Source organism: Rhea pennata, chromosome 1 (genome assembly GCF_028389875.1).
Source record: "Rhea pennata isolate bPtePen1 chromosome 1, bPtePen1.pri, whole genome shotgun sequence".
Lineage (NCBI taxonomy): Eukaryota > Metazoa > Chordata > Aves > Rheiformes > Rheidae > Rhea > Rhea pennata.
The window spans coordinates 177,492,968-177,511,395 of record NC_084663.1 but is presented as its reverse complement, the minus strand read 5'-3'; positions in this window follow the sequence as shown (position 1 = coordinate 177,511,395).

Genomic DNA, 18,428 nt, shown 5'->3' with positions numbered 1-18,428 from the left:
ATTAACATGCTAATTTTTGGCAATTAATTGATATCCAATCAACCCACTACAGTTATTTTGTTAAACACCAGTTAAATCCTCAAGCTTTTTGCAAGTTTAATTTATCAATTACAGTGCAAAAGCACATTTATTGCTGGCATGCTTGGGTTAATTATAAGGCAACTAGATTAGGCTACTATTACTCTTTTAACTTTATTAAATCTTATTAAAAAGGTTATGTATTTAGTGTACAATAAACATTTAATCTAATTTAAATGGTTGAATTTAATTAAGTATTCAAAGTTTTATGCAACTATGTAATGTTAGAGGAGAATTAAACAATATCCTAGGCCTGAGAACATTTCTAAACTTTGTCTGCATTTCTCTTGTCATTTCCTAATATATTTAAGAGACATGTACAGCATCAGGAGCAGAAAAATGTTTATGTTCTAACCACATAGATGCTTAATGCTTATAAAAGGATATTTTTAGCTCCTTATGATACTCCATTATGCCTTTTTTTTTTTTTTTTTTTTTTTTTTAACATCCATGAAAAACTCTTCCACAAAGGTTGGCAGATATCTTCACATTTGTCAGTACTTGCTTGTTAAAACATTTGCTTTATATAATGAGAAGTAATTCAAAGAAAGACAGTCAAGAAAAGTTATATGTAGTTCTTGTCTTACCTTATTCTGTATAGATCAGATGAAATAGACTGATTAACAAAAAGATGATCACTTAGTGTAGAAGAGAACTACATTCCATGAATTTTGAAATCTGTTAGAATAGACTCTTTTAATAACAATTATAAAGTTGGTATTGAGTAAAAAAATCCATTATAAGTACCCTAAAAAGACCTCATATTTACTTCAAACACTTGTTTCAGTTACTGTTGTAAAAATAATAATAAAAAAAATCAGGTTAAGAAAGATGAAAAATGGTTAAGACAGCTAATAATTTCTTTTGGAGTCCTTAACGCAGAAAGTTCTCTATACAATTTTGTCTTTATTCCTTGTAAAGAGGAGAATAAAAATGGAAGCATAATTGATATTCATAAAGAAGATGAGGAGCTTACCTTGGTGGGCTTGCCTAATTCCTATTGTAATTAATTGATACAGAGAACACACCTCAGGAGAAGCAGCACTCTTTCCGTTACTTTATCAGTTAGATTTATGTTTTAAGCCTGAGAGTAAAGAGTGGCATTTTTTGAGCAAACGAACATATTTGTAGTAAAATTGTATTAGAATTGTATTTTGAAAGGTTGATTAAAGCTCCAGGAGTTTATAAGGATTGTTGATTTGCTTATGTATTTATTTGAGCAGCTTAGTGGGATTCTAACAAAATGATAGATTAAAGTGCCAGTTCATCGTTTATGTGGCATGGCATATGAATCAATAACCATGTTTTGAAGGTTTTCAAGTTCTTTTAGTTTTGTTAGCTTGCCAAAGTTTGTGCTATATATCATTAAATACTAAGACAATCTCAGCATTACTTTTTTACTCTTTTTAGAGCTTAAAAAACTTGCAAACTATAGTTTATCATCAATAAAGAAAAGAATTATGAGTTACATTTAACAACAAGCCAGTTAGAAGTGGAGTGAGTTAAACTGGACATTGCAATGACTAGGTATTCATTCATATTTTAACAAATTTCCATTGAGAATACTTTCCTATAATTAAAGTGAATAAAAATGGTGCATCACATTAAATAAAACGTAATGTGAGCTAAATCGGGCTTGAACAAGTAGATCTACATTTCATAAATAGATTTTTTGTCATTCTTCTTTTCAAATAATTGAGCACTGCATTACTTGTTTAAGTGTATGCACAGATACCAGATACCCTCTCAAATGACTTTACTAATAGAAAATATTCAAGAGTTTATGCATTCTGAAATGGTTGGTTTAAATAAAAAGGCGTTAACTGTCAATGGTGCAAGTTTTCCTTTTTTATGCATAATGAATACCTGAAAAAATCTTGTGGATTGACCAGAGGTATGTGTTGCTTCTTTGCTTCCTTCTCCTTCAACATACAGTGCTAATTTGTTCCTGAACATGTAGTACAAAAGATAATTCCCCGGGAATCCAACATCTCAAGAGTTAAGACTTCACAGTGATCCTTGCAGCAGAATCAGAGCTCTGCTCCTGACTTCCCCAAATCAGAATTAGATGGTTGAAATTTCAGGCTAATTACCTGCACACACCCTACTTCAGTCAGAGACAATACACTAAAGATACATATACATCAGATTTGTCTGGACTCACATTCAGCATTTTGGGGATGAAAATAACAAAAACAGAGGATTAGCATTTATTTAAAAGTTGGAATCAAAATTACTAAGAAAAGTAATAAAATGTCATTCCACATGAAAGCTTGCCAGCATCAATTGTTCCCAGCTTCTGAGGAGCCCATCTCCAAGTCCTGCTGATGAAGAAAGAATGAAGAAAGGACTTCCCTAGGAACAGCAGTGTTCTAAATGAAGCTCCCAACAGCAGCTCTCCTTACAATCATCCAAGGGATACCAAGGGATATCGAGAGGTCTTTTAATTTCTTTTTAATGCAAATTAAATGTTACAGCAATTGTAAAGCAACCTACCTGTCCTCCTTTAGCTCTCTTTGGGATGCTACCATACCACAGCTTTAGCTGCTTCTTAGAGCGTGGGAGAGCAGAAATTAAGAACTCCTTGGTTTCCTTGGTTTTGTATTATCCTTGATGACAGTGTTTTGGGGAGGAGGTTGATATTTAATCTTACTTTATTATTTGAGGTGTCAGTTGCCAAATGTAACAACAGTCTCTGCAACCTCTTCTGAGGGATCTAGCTGTCTGCTTTAGGCTAGCTCTGATACAGCAGTGGTCTGCAATCTTGGATAAGACCACAGTGAAAAGAGTTCTGTGAGAAAGCGCTGGGAGAGGTCTGAAGGAGTCCTCTCCTTCCACTTCTGCCCTTGGTTTGGGAGCTGTGTATGTGCTCAGGTCTTGATCCTAACCTGAGTATCATAGAATCATAGAATGGTAAGGTTGGAAGGGACCTCTGGAGGTCATCTAGCCCAGCCGTCAGCATAGCTCATACAGGGATTGGGCCCACGACCTTGGCATTAGCAGCACCGTGCTCTAACCAACTGAGCTAAACCTAATCCCGTCGTGGCTAGCCAGATTGACCTCATTGCTGCAGTGTTGTCTGACAACCCCTGGGCTGTTGACTGACCCTGGTTACTGTCACCAGGCTTGCTCTGCTTGCCTTGTTCAGGTACTACAGGTCTGTGTGCCCTGCGACTGAGGGCACAGCCTTGAAGGCCTTATTTCACCCTCAGCTCACAGCTCCCCACCTCTTCTGCAGCAGCTCGTTACTCCCCACGTCTTCTGTCTTGCTGCTTCCTGACTATGTCAGCTGAACTGCAACATTAAATATTTCTTCCTTTTCCACACAATAAAGTGAATACAGTGAAACTGCTCATCACCTTTGGAGAAGATTGCAAATCTCTTACTAATTCGGGTAAATTACGTAATGTAAATGGCTTAAAAAATAGATTGATGTTTTGCTAATTGACTCTAATAACCAATTCTGGTATTTTTGTAAAACTGATCTTAAAGAAAAGAAAACTTAAGACTTCAAGCTGATGTTAAGAAAAAAGAATTTAACAATTCTAGAAGGAATGAACCTTCTAGACCACACTTAATGAAACTGCAGACCAAACTGTGTATAATTAAAAAGCCAGATTTAGTCCTGGAGCAGATTACTGTGGAATAGCTTTACTCAAGCTCCACTCAAGTAAATTTACTCAAAATCAGCATAAAATGTAACCTATGGTAGAAATGATATCGCTTTGTATTGTTAAGAGCTAGAAGTGTTTTAAACATGTCTTTACTACAATTATCTGTAATACCATTCAAATCAGGAAAGTAGGTTGAAATATACTTTTAACAATAAATACTATTGCAACTATATCTGGGTGAATAGAGAGGCAAATACATTCAGAGCACTGTCATAGTTGAATCAGTTACTAATTTCTTTTTGACTGTATCCACACTATCAAATTTTATTGTCATATATGAAAATACTTCAATGGAGTGAATGGCAGCAGAAAATTAATTTCATTTCCTCGAATTTATTTCAGAACTCAACAAAGTCATTTCTCTGATAAAATTTGTACTGTTTGGACAAAGTCTAGTGACAGAAGGACATATTATCAAGAAGCAGATAAAATATGTATGATCGATCAGATATATCAGATACTTGCTATGGTCAGTTCATTATGTCTAGCCAAAAGATTCAGCTATCATAACAGAAAACAGTCATAGAATAATTTTGTCTAGAGAAACAATATCAAAAAGTTAATTTTAGGAATACTCTCAAGAAATTAAAGAACATAAATCACAAAATGCCAAGCACCCTAGAGAATGACTTTATAGTGTAAGATACAAAGTCTAAAGTCTGTTCATTTAAAAATTTTAAGTAGTTTTCCAATGTAGAACAATATGCACAATCTATGAGCATTTGTTGATCATAAAAGGACGATCAACTTGGAAAATCAGTTACACACTCTGCACTAGTATTGCTATTGTTCTGTTCTTATAAATCCTGGAAGATACTTGGTGTTAGAAAGGCAGAAATCAGAGGTGTGAAAAAAATTCAGCAAAAATCAGTGCCATGAATTTATTTATGTAATTTAATTACAAGAAAAAAAATGAGTCTATAACTTGAAAAACAGTTCTTTTGTTTTTATATGTAAAATATGTATTTTTAACAATTGACATGTAGATGTGAAGAAACAAGTGATGCTTTCAGTAAACTGAAGCCAGTCAAGCTGATAGCTATAGTCAGTTGATTGAAAAGCACAAGAAGACTCAGACAGAAAAAAATGAAAAAACATACAGCAGTTATCTGTGTCAGATGGAGCAACATATCCAAATGAAGGAGATTCTAACAACACTTTAAAAAGATATTTAAACTAGGTACAAATGTAGGAAATGCAAGAAATTATTCTTTTGTTAGCATTAAAATCTTATACCAGATACTCAAAGGAAAACATGTAAAAGAAAAATAAAACACAGGTTTTTCAGAGAATTGTACCAATTGTATTATTAGTTCATCAGCAAATAAAAGAAAGATTCTAGTTTCATCCATAGCTATGTAAATTCCCTTTTCAATTTCCATATTCTCATGCTGGTGTTTTTCTTAAGTTTTATAAAATACCAGCTCATTGAATCTAGTCTTACAAGCATTTCAATGCTTAGCTGAATTCCAGATACTGCAGTTTCAGTATTTTTTCCTCACCGTGGTATCTTATGTTCAATATTAAAGTGTTCCTCAATGCAATATGTGGGGATAAATACAGGGTTGAGAACCAGATTCAAGACAGAGTGCAATGATCAGAGATTTCCCTAAGCTAACTAATAGGAAAACACAAATATTTTGTCCTATGCAAATCTTTTCTATCAGTGCCTTTCACCCATCCTCCTACTGTGCCAAGAACTTCTGAGGAAATGGAGATTAAAGATCATACATGAATAAAGAAAAAGCATCTCTCTCAAAAAAAATTAAAAGATATTTCCATATATTATAGATACAGTTATTCTAGAAATTACAAAATTATTCTAAAGGAACTACAGGTATAAAAAGTGAAACATACATATGTATTTTATTCCATAACTAATACCCTTTTTTATCCAGTTCTTTGTATAGTTATATTTTTCTAAGTTTTATATGCGTATGCCTAAAACCTTAAATATAGATGGTTTTTACAGGCTATAAACTAAAACGAATTAGACAGTTCCCTAATCAGTAGGGAATGTTACAACAGGCTAAGACTAGCACAGGCCAAGCACGCCCGATGCCCTTTTTATTAATAAAGGGAAAATCATCTTTACTTGTCTACAACCAAGAAAGTCTTAGGCTGGGAATTAACACCTTGAAATAATGCCTAGCACCTTTTCTTAAGGCAAAGCTATACTGTGTAACTCTCTTTAAGTTGTATCTTGGCTCCAGTTGAGAAGGTAACCCATTATAAAGGAAGCTATCATAAGCAGATTGAATGCAAGTCAATAAGTCACTTGCTTCCAGGGTCAAGGATTGGTTTTTAGTGCTCCTTTGTTATTAATGCCAAAGTAGCTGTACTGTTTTCATGGACCTTAAGTCACCCATATGCTCTGTTACCCGGTGTACATGCTGAAATTATTTTTTTGTTTGTTTGTTTTTTAACCTGCTGTGAAGATTGCTTGCATTTCATTCTTAAGATGGGATGGTATTTCAAAATACCTTTTTAGTATTTCACAGTACCATTTACTGCTTAGCCTTTGTTCCTTGTGGCTGTGTATTTCATCAAGTAGTGAAGACTAATAGAAAAACTGTAAAATGGAACAGTGGAGTAATTGGTCCTGAGGTTTAATGCCCATGTGATACCCATGGATTTGGGATCCTTTTTGTATGCATGCTTTTTATTCATGTATTTGTTTGTTTGGATTTCCCGGAAGTTGACTATTTACTTGTATTACAGTCTCAGAACACATGAACTGTTTCTTTCATATTGAGAGTATATCAGAAGATGCACTACAAACACTAATTTTCTTTTCAGTTCACTAGACAAGACTAGAGTGAGTCGAAGTGAAAACCGCCACAATACCTGTAGCGTTTGTATTAGATCCTCAGCTGCAACTATTTCGCTTTACAGAGCAACTCCTGGGTGCGCCATACTATTTGCTAATATGGTTAGGACTAGTGGGAGATGCATTTGAAAAGCACAGGCCTTATTTCAATGAGTGTGATCTTAATGAGGTGTATGTTTGCAATTACAGCACTGCATTTGTCTTGTTTTTCTGATGGATGTACAATGAAGGAATTAGGAATTTTGAGAGAACTTTGGCTTTATATGAAACTTTAGTTTATCATCTTTCTACTGAGCTCCATTTAAAGATGTTTTTCCATCCATTTTCCTGAATAAATTTTAGTTATTGAAGTATTACTTCGCTGTCCTGTATAATTAGTTCTAGAATGGCAAAAATACCATCTTGCTGTGTTCCAATTTGTAAGCTTACTCCTTGAACATTCCTCCCTCCATACAACAAGTGTCTATTGTCCTGAACTCAAATAATTTGCTGCTTTACTGATAATTATTCTAATTCATTATCAGACAATTTATCTGGTATCCAGACAATAATGACATTGTGTACATGGTTTGTTATGAAAGTGTCTACTAATATTTTTTCTCGTGGTCTACTAGAGAAAATATATGCCCTGCAAATTTTGAAAGAAAGACACGATATGAAGAATGTAGCTTAATTAAGTTGCAAATTGATTGCCTGAGCTCCTGTGGGAAATACCAGCAAAGATTTATAATAAGGCAGGTCACTATTCGTTGTCTGTTTGTCTCCACCTGTTTGAGGAAGACAATTGCTTTCCTGTTGCACCAAATGTAAAGTACCTTTTTAAAAAAAATGCCTTCTCCTGGGGATTCTCAGGGAAACAAACCTTTGTAAATGTAAAATACCAGAACTTGACATCAGCCACAAGAGGGCACAAACTAATAATTGATCACCCAACTTCCTCATCCACAGCTGGTACTTTGACAGCTCCCCCCTCATATCAACCAAAAGTCCGTCTGCTCCTTTGTCAAAATCCATCTGCTCTCTACCACCAGTCCTAAATACCTCAGGTACTCAGTACAACAGTTTTTGATAATATTACAACCTTCTTATTTTCATTCAAATATTGCTACCTCCTCATTGGTCCATCTGCATTAGTTCTCTGACAGAATCCTGCAGGGTTTATGTATACCCTGCATATTTCATCCAAAGAAAGTGTCCCATGTATGTGGTAGGTCTATTTAGCAGTAAGTAAAATGTTAAGTAAATCAACCCTTTCAAAATTCCCAAATTCTAATCGATATACTACCAGTTCTAGAAGCTACCTTGTGCTTGACTGTAAGAAAAGCATATGCAGTGCCAAAATTGAATTGTTCAAATTGTTCACATTAGCACTCATCTTCAGCTTCTGGAGAGGTCTAATCTTTTTGGCCAGTGAAAACTATTGCTTGACTTTTACGATGCATACTACTAAGCTGAAAGGTGTCTCATTTCTCTTCTCACTAATTCAGCCGCTCAACTATGTGATAGTGCTTTGGTTATTGACATCATCTCAGCAAGTCCAGTACTGTGGAGGAGCAGGTGGAATCTGTTTGGCATCTACCACAAGCAAAGATAAATCTTTATTTTGTGTTTCTATTTTCTGCGTTGTTTCTGTGTCCATACAATAACTTGTGTAACAATGATGAACACTGAGATTGGGTAGAAACTGACACGGAGAAAATGAGGGTAAGTTACAGAGACCTGAGTTAGAAAAAGGCAGGGAAAACAATTTAAGTAATATATAAATGCAAAGGGTTGTAGCAGTGAATAAACAAAGCTGTTGGATAAGAAAATTTGCTTTTTTGAGTCCATTTACACCTTTCTAAAAATTTTAATATTCTACTTTTAAAATGTACTGTGAACATACCTCCCTTGCCTATTGCTTCCTAGCAATATAAGAGACACCTCTTCCTTCTTGAGGTAGTAGAAATGTAATTGATTTTAACCTGCTCAAAATGTGACCTATGCTGGTTCAATGACACTGTCTCATGTCTTCCTTCTTAGATGTGACAATCTTTACTAGTTTTTACTTAGGCAGTTCCAAGTATAACTGAGAAATACTACTCTAAAACTGCTTCTTCTAGCTGTAGAAAAAATGAAAAAAAAAAAATGCTGGAAAAAAAAAAAAGGGTCCGTGCAAATACTGAAGTTCATCTACAGTTTCCTATACCATAATGAACTGTGGCACTTTATCTGCATGGGAGAGTTACAAATGAGGGGGAAAAGTGCTTTAAAATATAATTCATTCTTACTTCTAATGATTAATTTTCATCTAGCTCAGGCTGCTCATTAACAAGACTTATAATAAATCATGATTTTTGTGTCAGAACGAATCATGAAGAAGCAGTATTGGAGTCAGAGGAGTCACGCACATACATATGTGCATGTACACCCAAACACAAAGGCAGTATACTGTAAATGCTATAGAGTTAATGGAATCTATATAATTCGTATGGCACAATGGTTAGTAGAATAGACTTCACAGTACCTGCATACCTCTGTGTGATTCACTGATTAATTATTTCCTTAGATATTCCTGCTCTAAGAGAAGTCAGTGATGGTTTTGACTTTTATCTGGAAATAATTGAGTTCTTTATGAAAGAAACTAATTACTCAAAAACATTTACTTTATTATTATTATTATTATTATTTTTTTCCTGATGGTGAGAGTTACACAATTACAAGTTCTTAAAATTTACTCACCATTGGAAATTATGAAATAAATAATGTTGGCCAGATTATGATCTCCTTGCTCAAATCTCTCACAATACAAGCAATTCCAGTAGCTGCACCATTGCATGTGGCCTAAGATAAAGATCATTTTGAATAACTGCATGAAATTCAGTTCTTTATGCCACATTAAGCAATAAGTTTGGATTCTTTTTGCATGAGTTTTTTAATTGATAATACCACCATTTGCTGTTTTGACCACATGATGTTTTAGTACTGTTTTTGTAAGAAACAAAACTACATGGTTTTTTTTCAGTTTATACCTGATGACAGCTGAAGAGAAAGTTGGGAAAAAATAAAGAAATGGCTTTGCAGATAAAAACACAGGATATATTTGCTATTCAGTAATTAAAATCAATGTTCTCTTTTTAATTCATTTGATTCTGTCTCCTCCAGTCCAGTCTTTATTGACCCACAATAATTTCTTTGAAATAAAAATGTTTCTACAATATACACAGGAGACTTGTCTATGTAGATCAGTTTTTTGATACCGGATATTTATAACATCTGAGAATTTTCTATAAATAAATGACTTTGGTCTAATATTGGCAACAACATGCACATCATCTTGCTATCAGTGACCTGACAGATTTGGAGGAGAAGCAGGGAATGTGATCTGGAGAAACTGGAGGCAAAAGTCTTTTGTAGATGGCAATAGTTTGCTATCACTGACTTCTGTTGAAGAGGCTAACTTAACATCTATTTCTGTTGTGCCTCACAGGTAGATTAGCAGTATCTAATGCTCAAGAGGCTTCAGAAGGGTCTAACAGTGTAAACTTAAATTATTCATAGCCAGAAGTAAGTCACATCTTAGTCCTCTTACCTCTATTCTAGGCTGACCTCTGATTGTTAGGCATACATGTTACACCTTGACAGCTATTATTTTATCATTCCTCTGACTGAGGAAGAAAAGGTTGAAGCTAGGTGAGCAGTTAATGGGTTCAGAGTTGAATGTTGGCTTCACAGAATCACAGAATGGTTGAGGTTGGAAGGGACCTCTGGAGATCATCTAGTCTAACCCCCCTGCTCAAGCAGGATTACCTAGAGCACATTGTACAGGATCACATTCAGGCAGGTCTGAATATCTCCGGAGAAGGAGACACCACAACCTATCTGGACAACCTGTTCCAGTGCGCAGTCATCCTCACAGTAAAGAAGTTTTTCCTTCTATTTGGGTGGAACTTCTTCAGTTTTGCTTTGCTCTATGCCTTATCACACTAGCAATCATTTATTAGAGTAGTAAATTAGAATAGTAAATTTTATCAATATTCAGATACTACATCTCTTCCTATAACTAATGTCAAGTAGTTCATCTGCAGTTCTGGAATTTCCTTGGAGTTCTCTAAAATCATTTGCTATTAGCTGTGAAAATTCAGTGGCTAATTCCTGTAACATTCTCTGACAGAACAGAACAATATAACCAGATGCTTTGTAGATAAAAGAGCTTGAATTTGGGGTCCTAATTCAAGTCAAGATGTTATGCAGAGTCACTTATTAGTTGAGAAATTGGCATTTGCAAGTGTCTGAGTCAGTAGGGAATTTACATGTGGAACTCGTTAGACTGGTAGTTCAACCAATAGGAAACAAATAGCCAGTTTTGTGGCTGAAACATGAAGCATAGCTGTAAATGTATTTGTTATTGATTTCTCTGTAAGTGTATCAGTCTTTAATTTTGTCTCTAAATATAGCCTGAAATGAAAAAAGTAACCAAAGACTAACAATTATACATAGTGTTTCCAAATTCCTTTTTAATTATGTAATCACTTGTAATAATGATGTCTTACTGTATGGTCCTTATTTTGTTCAATTTATTCATCAAAAACTGGATGAAGGGACAGAGTACAACCTCAGCAAGTTTACTGATGATACAAAACTGGAAGGAGAGGCTGATGGTGACTGCAAGTCATGCAAGAGAGGGTCGGATACTGGCAGTGAGAGACACTCAAGGTTCATAAGGGGCTAAACAGCAGAGGTTTAATAAAGGACTTACACTCCCAAGGTGCATGGGGAGCCCCAGGAACCACAAGGAGGGGTCACCAGTGGGAGGCTGCTGGAAGCACAAGTCAGATGCATGGGTCAGACGCCCAGATAAGACTCGACTTACTGTTCATAAGGCCTTTTAAATATACTAGAAGTATTTCCTTATCTCAGCTGTGCTAACCTTGAGCGGCTACTGCCGAGGAGGCAGCTAGAGGTTGTTGACAAAATGGAATACGCATGCCTGGCCCTGATAGGAGTTTGGTCAGTGTGTGGTTTCACTCGGTGCACCTGCTACCACATATTCTGCCAGTCACTGACTCCACGCCAGATTTTCTGCAGACATTCTCACTACACTGATATACCTGAGAGCTGTGCTGCTATTCAGAGAGACACGGACAGGCTGGAGAGTTGGATGGAGAGAAACCTCTTGAAGTTCAATAAAGGCGAGTATAGGGTCTTGCTCCTAAGGAGGAATATCCGCATGAACCAGTACAGACCGGGGGTTAACCTGCTGGAAAGCAACTCTACAGAGAGGGACCTGGAAGTTCTGGTGGACAAGAAGTTAACCATTAGCCAGCAATGTGCCCTTGTAGCCAGGAAGGCCAAAGGTATCCTTGGGTGCATTAGGAAGAACATTGCCAGCAGGCTGAGGGAGGTGATTGTGCTGCTTTACTCAGCCCTGGTGAGGCCACATCTTGAGACCTATGTCCAGTTCTGGGTTCCCCAGTGTAAGAGAGACTTGGAGCTGCTGAAGAGAATCGAGTGTAGGGCTACAAAGATTATTAAGGGGCTGGAACAATTCTCCTATGAGGAATGGCTGTGAGAGCTGGGTCTGTTTAGCCTGGGGAAGAGAAGGCTGAGAGGGGATCTTACCAATGTCTTCAAGTACCTTAAGGGAGGTACCTATTGAGAGGATGGGGCCAGGCTCTTCTCAGTGGTGTCCAGCAACAGGACAAGAGGGGAAAAAAAAAAAAAAAAAAAAAAAAAAAAAAAAAAAAGTTCCTGTGAGGGTGATTGAGCACTGGAACAGACTGTCCAGAGAAATTGCGGAGTGTCCTTCTCTGAAGTTATTCCAAACCCACTTGGATGCGACCCTGCACAATGTACTCTAGGTGCCCTGGCTTGAGTAGGGGAGTTGGACTAGATGATCTCCAGAGGTCCCTTCCAACCTCAACCATTGTGTGATTTTGTGATCATTTTCTTTCAGAAGTTGATTTTTGAATATTAATGTTTCTTTCGTAATCCTTAATAAACATATCTGTTGTTTTATATAAACAAAATTATGCACAAAATGTATTACTTTCCTTGAAGAGCTTTGGGAAATAGCAGATTCTATATGTATACCTCACAAATTATTTTGTGAAAATTGAAAAGCCAATTATATTCTCCAGAAAGATATAATTAGGGGAAATTTTTATATAGAAAATGTTCACATTTCCTCTAGCATTGTTGCCTCCTTTAGCTTTCTTGAAAATTGTAATGGTCAATCTCATGAAGAGAGACTTAAACTCTTCTCGCATCTCAGCCTTCTGAGCAACTCTGTAAAAACACTCTAACATCAGCATTATGGAAAATAATATACTGGGCCAAAAGAAGAATTTACCAATAGTTCTTTGACTGTATGTGTATAGATAAAGCTCCTTAAGCCAGTAGATCTTATAAAAAATTGTTTCACCTTTGAATGAAAACTGCAGTTCTTAGCTGCAAAAACAGCAAGAAAATCTAGTATTTTACAGTGAAGTTGACAAATGTAAGCATCAAAGGGTTTCTAAGATACAGAATATAGAAACTTCTTACTGAAGTCAGTGGGAGATTTGAAATACTGTCATGTCTATCCCAGGTCATAAATATAACCATAGTTGTCTAACTTCACAAAATTATTTCCTAAGGTCTAAATTAATATTTCTATATAAATATGTTATAACTATATATATGTGTGTGTCAGTTAGGGGGTTAGAGATCACTGTGGGGGCATTTACAAGACTGACAAGTCAGTCCAGTATTCAACTTTAAAACAAAACTTTACTAAATTAATTTCATTAACAGTGCACTTCTGGATACAACAGTTAGCACTGATGACTGTTACTGTGGTGGTTCTTAGCTGCAGAGGTCAAAGTGATCAGGCTTTGGAGCTTTTTGACAGGAGAAGCTGGAACTGAAGAGGTCTTGTCATCTTTCTTCTGATTTTCCTCACATACGACTGATGCTTTTATGCTGTTGTCCCACTCTCATAAAGAGAGGGTCTCCTTTGGTCTTGATACTGCTTATCATGACCGGTCGTCTTTGGTTTTGCCAGCCATGGTCTGCCTATTTGCAGCCCACTGGGTTTATGTTGTCCTATGGCAGGCAACTTTCTGTTCTTCTGTCACTTGAATGCTTCCCATGTGCAGCTGCACATGTCATTTCAGGTCTCACTTAGGAAATTCTTATAAATTGTTTCTGGCTATGCCATCACAATGTTGCAAAGTACTTGTATACTATTGCTAGTTACTATTAGTGGTTACTATTTTAGTATACTTGTGTTTGTGTTCAAGGCACAATAAAAGGTATTATCAACCTTTTACTTGTAAAGGTTGATAATATATCCTTGTTAATTTATTTATAATTTATAGGTGTCACAGCATGTATTTTGGCTACAATTTTTAAGTTAGTAGCATTTTTTAGTTTAGACTATCTCAGATTGCTTTTTTTGTCACTTTAACTATAAACAACACATATGTATGTACTTTCTGTTATAATGAGATCTTTTATGTTAACTAGTTGTTATCTGTGTTTCAGCTGTTTCTGTCTGTACAGTGGGCACTATTGAAAACAGCTGAACGGACAGCAGTGTCTGAGATTTTTGGTTGGTTGGTTTTGTGCATGTTAAAACACTATTTGCTTTGCTTTTATTGTCTTGTTTTCCTGTAACTACAGCGTCTGTGTTGTTCAAGAGTCAACAATTACAAAACATTTTCAGCTTAGCCCCTTGTGTTGCCAAACAATTAATTTGCTAAAATAATATCAGAAAAAAATTAATACCTTATCTAGGTATCATCTTTATTTCTGTTAGGTCAGGATCTATATTTTACTGTGGGAACTCCTTGTTATTAATCTCATGTGATACATGTGCTCTTTAAGGGAGATATGCAGACTATAGCTATACTCAAGACTAATAAATGAAATAATTGTAATGCTTTTTATTTTTGGTTTTGTTCTTTCATCATTAACGTATTTTATTTGATAACCATAAACAATTGTCACGTATTAAAAAAAGAAAAAAGAACCAGAGTTGTAAAATAAGAACATTAAACACATTAAAAAAAAAAAAAAAAAAAAAAAAAAAAAAAAAAGGATTGCTGGAACCTACAAGAAGAGAAATATGGCCTGTTGAAACACAAAATTTTTGCAACAGATTCTACTAATGAATTGTGACTGAGCGACAGGAAATGCCATGACTTTCACAAGGTTGCAACAAGCCAAATAGGAATCATTAAAAAAAAAGGAAAAATTAAAAACCTAACAGAGGGAATATGCTCAGTAAACAACATAGGATGTGATGAGATTAAATACAATTTAGGAAACTGAAAGAACAAAATTAAAAACTGCTGAGGCATAAAAGGAAAATTTCACATAGTCCCATGAATCACAAAGACAAAATAATAATGTACACCATTGTTTTCCAGCTTAAAGATTGCTGCCTCTGTATCAGAGTTGGAATTGCTTCTAAGCTGAGAAGCCTAACTGTTTCTTGGAAGCTCTGTCAGTTAGACTAATGAAAGATTTGACCTTTCCTTTCAAACTTTGCCTTGTCAAACTTTGTCCTGTAGTACATTTACTATTTAATCATGTGTCCAGGGAAGAGAAAACATCTGTTGGCAGATTCTTCTAGTTAGGAAGCTCCTGTCCCATCCCGTTCTCTCTGCCTCCCCGCCTCCTTAAAAGGATGTAGGTTAACCTTACAGTAAAAAAAAAAAAAAATAATAAATTGTAAAGGCTAGCCTACAGCTGCAAGATTGAAAAGGTGGAGAAGCTATATTCATCCTAAACTCTTCTTCCAGTGAAGCTGAAAGATGCCAAAGCAGATACCTGGATTTAAAAAGAGAATAGGTTAAACTAAGATTAAAATGTCTGTTGACACTTCTGTAGGAACTAAACTGAGCAAAATTACAAATTGTTGTGAGAAACCATTTTTTCTATAGGTGTTAACTTTCCTATCAGTTATTCCTCATTAGTGACAAAACACCTTTATGAAGAGTATTGGTTTGTTCCAGTATAGCAATATCTATTTTATTCCTTAAGTTTTTGAAACTGCTGAGCGTTAATTATGTATCTTGCATTTGCTGTAGGCAAGTGTAATTTGTTGCCTCACTTAATTCAGTATGCTACGATAGATTGTAAAGAAGATGGACAGACAATTTTTTGAAATGTTGACACTCTTAGGTAGTAGTTTGAGAGTTGTCTAGTATTCATGCACACATATGCTTATAACTTAAAACTTGGACAGCAATAAGGGGTGAATCCTTATATATATATATATGTATGTGTATATATGTGTGTGTATATATATATGTATTTATATATATGTATATGTATACTGTGAAAATGATGACTGTTCATCTATGAGACCTGACTGGCAAGTTCATAGGAAGTGCTGATGTAAATCCATGCCTCCATGAAATATATATTATATATATTAAAAAAATGCACAATAATACTTCTGAAATTGTCTTTCTTAAACTCTGGCTTCTTACAAGATCGATCAGTTTGAGAACTTCATTAACCTTGTTTAGTCATACTCTTCCTGAGCAACACTAGCCAGTAGGGACAGATTCTGCTGGCAACAAAACTTCAGCTTGGTAACAGAAGAACTTTAATATGATAATGAAAAAGATACAGACAGATTTGACAGTTACTATACTTTTATCAGAGATAGATAGCTTCTTTTCTAAACTTGATGGAAATTCACAACATTGATGACTGCTTGGAAATCAGCAATTGGCCTGCCTTATCTCTGCCAATGTTGCCTTCATTCTTCCTCTTTAGTATTTCATCTTTTGAACATTCTTGTTAATATTCATTCCAAATTACAATGTAAGCTCTTTGAGACAACTACTATAATTTGTTTTGTATTTACTAAGTGTCTAGAGCAATAGTGTCCTACTTTTTCAGAAGGCTGTATTTCTGAATATTACTGTATTCATTAAAAAGATATATTTTAGCTTCCTGAATATTTAATTTCAGGTTTATGTTACACACACCTTTTAACTAAAAATAGGTTCACAATCCTTTAAATTGGTGCAATTGCTACATTAAAAAATATGAAGTACACTTTGACACAAGTTATTATTTTTACCACTTGTAAAAGATCTCATACTATTTACCATGAGTACTCATGATGGGCTTAAGTACTTCAAGTCACTAGTTCTAGTGTAAATAATGGCACATTGTCACAGTAACTCGTAAAATGTATGTTATTAAGACTGTATTGTCTTGTAAATTATTTCACTAATAAATAACAGCTGTGTCATACAAAGCCATAATAAGTAGGTTCCCTATAAGTCATCATAAAACCTACTTTTTCACCCATTTCCAGATGATACACGTGAAATGGAGGTAAGATCAAGAATAGATCAGCTCAAAGGGCATATCATTTTCATGTTCAATTTTCTTAGTATTGATAAGATCTGTGAGTAGCTCTGAGCTCCACTTGTTCAATGATGAGTGTCCAGAGGAAAGCATTAATCTGTTTAGCTAATGTGTATTACTGATAGAAAATAATTATTCTTACTGAAGTCAATAGCAATATTCTTTCTTCCCCCTTGTCAGTGATTGTCACCTACTTTTGCTAACAAATAAGTGTATTCTGTTCTATGAAGATGAATAAAGTTACAAACTTTATATAAAGTTATTATGTTTTCACAATTAGGAATGAATGTGGAACATTGTTTGTATTAATCTACAGTCCATTTTAGTTTTCGGATACCTAAATCTATAAAAAAACTGTCACAATTCATCTGCTTTGATTTTGGAAATCCCAATATTGTAAATGATGCCCATTCCAGAATATAAACATAATATAATCATAAACATAAGCTGTTTTGGATAAATCACCAATTTAGTAAAATTTGAAAGTATGTAAATCCCCTTGATTTTTACTTTAAGTTTGTGTGAGTTTGGTATGTTTATATGAAGAATCAAATGTGACACAAATCCATGTGATCTGTGATCAAAGGTTCTTTGTCTAAATTATCACCAAGTGTTGTTTTCCAATTTGATATGCCAACAATGAAGTAAATGCACTAGGTAATACACTTTACCAATCTCAGATATATGGAAAATTTGTTTTTCTAATTCAAAGGGCTTGAGTTTTTGTTTGGTTTTGTGTTTTTTCTGAAATTCAGCATAATCGCTGCTCTGGAGACAATATAAAAGTTTTTCAATAAATTTTGCATTTTGTTTGCTGAAGTTGTTTGCACCTCTATAGCACCTCTGTATCTTTGATATCCCTATGATATTATAGGGATATATCAAAGAAACTGGTCCATGCTTTTTTTTTTTTTGTATATGAAACTCTTTCTTATACGAAATGCACAGGAGCAAGGACATTGGCAATGCTATAGAGGTACAAACAACTTCAGCAAACAAAATGCAAAATTTATTGAAAAACTTCCTCTAAAAAATACAAAGATTAAGTTACAAAGATGTCAGTCATATATTCCTGATTCTCAGTGAATGGACATTCAGATAGGGAAAGGCTCTACGGTTTAGCTTTAGCCCAAACAAGTTTGTAATGGCCAGGGTACAGAATCCTGTAACACAACTTGTGAAACAGAAGATTGTATTTTAGTCTTCTGTGTGCAAGAGGGCTGCCTTAGTGCTTGTTGCTACATGCCTTCTAACCCAAGAACTAAAATAGCAGGAGCTATTAACAGGACTGGAGAGGTGGTGGTAGAGCATGGAACAGCGAGAAGCAAAGTGGGAGCGGGAGCACTCAGTGAGAAATGCTTGTCAAAGTAACTGGATGGCTCATGGAGAACGGTTAGCAGGAGTTACTGCATGAGCAAGGCAGGAGAAATGGTTAGTGGGGTAGAATGAAGCATGGCTAGCAGAGACACATAGCTGCCTGGAAGCAACTC